Source organism: Heterocephalus glaber, unplaced genomic scaffold, assembly GCF_053883595.1.
Source record: "Heterocephalus glaber isolate CG9 unplaced genomic scaffold, H.glaber_assembly_v1.0 deba00001538, whole genome shotgun sequence".
Lineage (NCBI taxonomy): Eukaryota > Metazoa > Chordata > Mammalia > Rodentia > Bathyergidae > Heterocephalus > Heterocephalus glaber.
Genome location: NW_028258333.1, coordinates 33,068,629 through 33,073,253, shown reverse-complemented (window position 1 = coordinate 33,073,253; position 4,625 = coordinate 33,068,629). Strand labels below are relative to the sequence as shown.

General features: G+C 37.5%; 1 pseudogene; it reads right to left on the bottom strand.

Annotated features, from left to right (window-relative positions):
• Positions 1 to 2,733: 2,733 nt before the first annotated feature.
• Positions 2,734 to 4,340, bottom strand: LOC101711407 (centrosomal protein of 57 kDa-like; annotated as a pseudogene).
• Positions 4,341 to 4,625: the final 285 nt, after the last annotated feature.

The window sequence follows — 4,625 nt, the reverse complement described above, 5'->3', positions numbered from 1 at the left end:
TTTCTCCTCACACTGTGCCATGGAATGTGGCTATGTCTCAATGTAAAAGAACTCAATAAGTCAAGTTCTGTCCCTAGCACTGCTTTGAGAGAGAAAGAAAGTAATTCTACCAATAAAGTCTGTAGTAGAGAAGCAAACCATACATTATACAATTAAGAACTTGTTTTAAAAGATATCTACTGTTTCACTAACTCAGGTAAAGACAAAGAATAGTATACAATAGGCTAGAAAAAATCTAACATTAATGAAATTTGGATTAGTATATATAAAAAGTGGCGGAAGAGTAGAAACAGAAGAAGGTATAAAAAGAAAAGAAAGGAAGGGGTTTATGAATGGAGGTGTGAGAAGAGATAGTGAGACTTCCTTATAAAGTTAGTTAGACATCCTTATGAAGCAACAATTGATGTGGGAAAAACATGACAAAACAATATAGAATCCTGTAGAATCAAAGGCAGAAACTAATACACACATAAAAAGAACAAACCTAACCAAACAAAACAAGAAAACAACAAACAAGCAAAAAGAAAAGAAAAACTGGACCCATATATTTCCTTGTGGAGGCATTTATAGTGCAATTATTCTACACTGTGGGTTAGGATGAATATCCTGGAGCAGTTTGTCTGTGCTACTGCCTTAGTGTGCCATTATCAGGAGCCTCTGGTGTTCTTGGGATGATGGTAGGGCTCTTGTGTTGTTCCTCAGGCTCCCAGCCCACTCCTGGCCACATGACACCCTCTTAATCTCTTTGGTGCTCTATTCCAGGGCTGGGGAGGCCCCTCAGAGAATACCAGTCTCTGGGCTCCATGCCCCAGTGGAAGGCCTGCACAGTCCCACTGAGGGTGATAGCAGAGAGGCTGGATGCCAAGTGGTAACTTTTTGAGATGATGGCATCTCATTGCTGAGACACAATCCCCAATCCCCACAGCTTAAAAGATGAGAGTTGTAATTTGCTCACAGTTTCAGTCCATGGTCAGGCAGAGACATCGTGGTAGAAGGACATGGTGGAGTAACCTGCTTAGTTCATGGCAGTTGAGCAGCAGAGCAGAGGAGGATTACCAGAGCATAAGGGCAAGAGAACAGACATAGACTCCAAGGCCAGCATCCATGACTCACCCAGACACACCTACAAATATAGTCCACCAATCACCAAGGCAGATCCTAAAACCAATCAAGCTGAAACTCTACCCTAACCCCCAGAGGTCTGCTCTCCAAACCTATGCAGTGAATAGCACCATGGCAAAGCAGGAACTCCACTTATTCTACCAATATTTTGTGGTTTTACCTGGCTGCTAGATCAATCTAGTTGTATCTCCATTACAGGTCTCCCTACCTCCCTGTTTAGCCACAAACCTCCAGACCTGGGTGACTATCTCAGAGCAGCCTGTGATTGCTGCTTGCCTCTAGGTCCCTGAGAGCCTCTGGTGAGAGTCTGTGTTGAAAGACTGAAGAAATTGGAACCCGATGTCCACAAGAAGACAGCAACAAAAAACACACCTGCTCAAGCAGAATCGAGGTTGCATAAAGTAAAGCTCTTTAAATTGAGTAAATGATAAGTAAACCTAGCTACATACATCAAGGACAACTAATAATAATTTTAAATCAGCTTAAAATTTCATTCACTTGTATACAAGCTAAGTACATATAAACTCATTCTGAATGGCTTGGGGCTTAAAAATATGCCTTTTTTAGAAATAATTATAGATATAAGAAATTGTTTTTTCTCCGAGAAAATATGGCAATTATTCCACATACTCTATATCTAGCTGAATATCTAATTTTAACAACTCATTGCAATATTACTAATGTCTGGATACATTAACTTAAAATTTTTTTTCTTAAAAAAGCTGCATTATTGACTCCAATGGCAAATTTATAGAAAGTTAACATATATTGCTTTATTCAGATTTACATTGATATAATTATATGTGTACAGTTCTTATTTCAGTCATGTTCTACACTAAAGACAAATATTCAAGGGGTCCTCTAAGTTTCAAAATTCAAACCACAATGACTTGACTGAATAACATGATTACAAACAGGTATCAAAAAACTGCAAATGTGCTTGCTTCATAATAGCTCCCTTCTATCTCTCTTACCTTTTTCCAAAATCTTGTTTCATTAACAATCTACACTCTTTAAAATGCATTTATACTTTTATATGTAAGTTATTTGATTTAAAAGATTACTTGGATCTTTAAAAAATTTTAAACTGTATTAAAAAACAATAGAAATGCATTTAATAATAATCATTGATTAAAATACAAAAAAGCAAACAAAAAAGCCTCTTAAAATATAAATACTTAAATATAGAAAATATCCATCAATAGTTAAAGCATATTTAATAACTGTATGAGAAAAGTGAAGTGGGCACTTGATGCCTGGGAAAATTTAACAATGAGACTCTTCAAGAAAATGCTGCCTGTGGGCCAGCCTTGTGTTTTGAAAATTTATACCTAATGTATATGTGTATACATATATATATATATATATATAGAGAGAGAGAGAGAGAGAGAGAGAGAGAGAGAGAAATTTTTTAAATCTCACCACAAGTAAAAAATTGGTAACTTGTTTACAAAGTGCAATATACCAGTACAGTTTATTCATCTTAAAGAATGTGGCTTATCAAGTTTTAAAACTTCCTTGGTTTCCATTTACGTACATGGTTTAATATTCAGTTGTGTGGCATAACACAAGAAACCTGTGTAATGAAGCCTAAGCCCTGAACACCTTCTATTAATTAATTCCAACATTAGCGAGTATGAAACCTGGAAAGTAAATTGTCAATATCTGATCAATGAGGTACAGATTATCTGAATAAAATTTATGACCTGGTGTGAGCAGTCGGTAATTCCAACACACATTACTGCTTTATAATAAATGTTGTATGATTTGCATGTCCTTCAACAACTGAAAATTTTTCCTGCTTTTTTCTCCAGGTCTCAGTTTGGCAAAATCCTTCTTACTTATGGTCCCCGTGAGTCCAGAAGAATGGCTACTGCTGTTTCCTTCTTCATCAAGAGTCTTTTTGTTAGCTCTAACTTCCTTTTTCTGCTTCTCTAGCTTCTGTTTCTCTTGCTGTGCTTGGTATTTTCGAACTTCAGTTATTTGGTTGACTCTTGCTTCCATCTTTCCCACTAATGCCTCCAGTTCACACTCTAAGCTGACTTTCAGTTCAGTGTATGGTGACTCCTGTATAAGTTTTGTGAGCTGCTGGTGATCAAAGCTCATCTGGCCAAACTCATCCTGTAAAGTCTGTAAGACTTCTGATAATTCTTCACTGATGCTGCTGGAAGAGGGAGGTATTGCTGACTTCTTACTTCTACTACCTCTTGAAGGTTCTTGTTTTGCCAAAGAAATGTTGTTCACCACTTGATCATTGCACAGAACTTTACTGTGCTGTTTCATTAGGTCCAAAACATGCTGAATGTTAACTACCGCAGCATGGCTAGAACTAGTGGACTTTCCAGCCACAAATGGCATTATCATGTAAGCATAATCTATAATGAGGTTGTGCATCAAAGTAATTCCTAGGTCCTTTCTTTTGGTTTTGACTTCCTTTGTTAAAATTTTTCTTGCAGTGGGAGCATATGAGGTTTTTTATCTTCAAAGGTAAGTCTCTTTGCTTCTAGATCAGTCTGAAACTCAGCTGTCTTAGCTTGCATATGCTTCCTTTCCTGTTCTTCTTCATAGAATTTTGCTTCCAATTCTTGCATCTTTTTTTCTGCAAGGGCTTGCATTGTGGTAAGTTTGTTATATTCTTGTTCCAGAAGATCCAGTTTTACAAGTTGGCTCTGAACATGTGTTTGATCATGTTGTCGCTGTCTTTCTAGGGTCACCTGTTCCTCTAAGACAGATGTTCTCTCCATTTCTGCATGCTTTATCATATTCCGCATGTATTCCAGTTGTTTTTCTAAAAGATTACATTTATTTTCTGCAGCTAGCAACTGAGATGTCAGTTCTTGATTGTGCTTTGATTCCTCATTCTTTGAATTCTCCCTTTCTTCTATCTGTTCATCTAGTACTTTTTTATATTCAACTGTTTCTCTGGACAAAGTTTTCATACTTTCTTCTACCTGAATCCTCTCAAGTTCCAAGAGTCGAATCTTATCTTGAAGATTCTTCAGAGCAGAAAATATGGCTCTGCTATTACTTTCTGGGTAGGCAAGTGTAGGCTTATTTGGGGAGCCTTGTAGTTCACTATTAAAGAAAGGTTTAGCAGTTGGATATAATACATACGGATATGAAAAATGATGACCCATATTTCCATTAGACTTTGATGGTTCAGCTAAGATATTTGAGAACTGAGAGTCAGAAGCTACATACTCCAATGCCGCCCCCATCTTTCCGGTCTTACAGTGCAGGCCTCCACTGACTGGGTTTGCTCTGAGTTCCCGAGCTCTTCTTCAAGATTTTAGAGCCTTCCACCAGGGGCGACCCCCAGATGGAAGGGGACAGGCTGCTGCTGCCGGGGTAACTACACCCCTGCCACCTGGATACATCAACTTTAAAATCATTCTTTTTAGGAAATTAAAAACTAAATATTACCAGTTTTCACCACAAAGAAATGGTAAGTGTTTAAGGAGATGGATATGTTTAGCCTGATTTAATCATTATGCAATGTATAC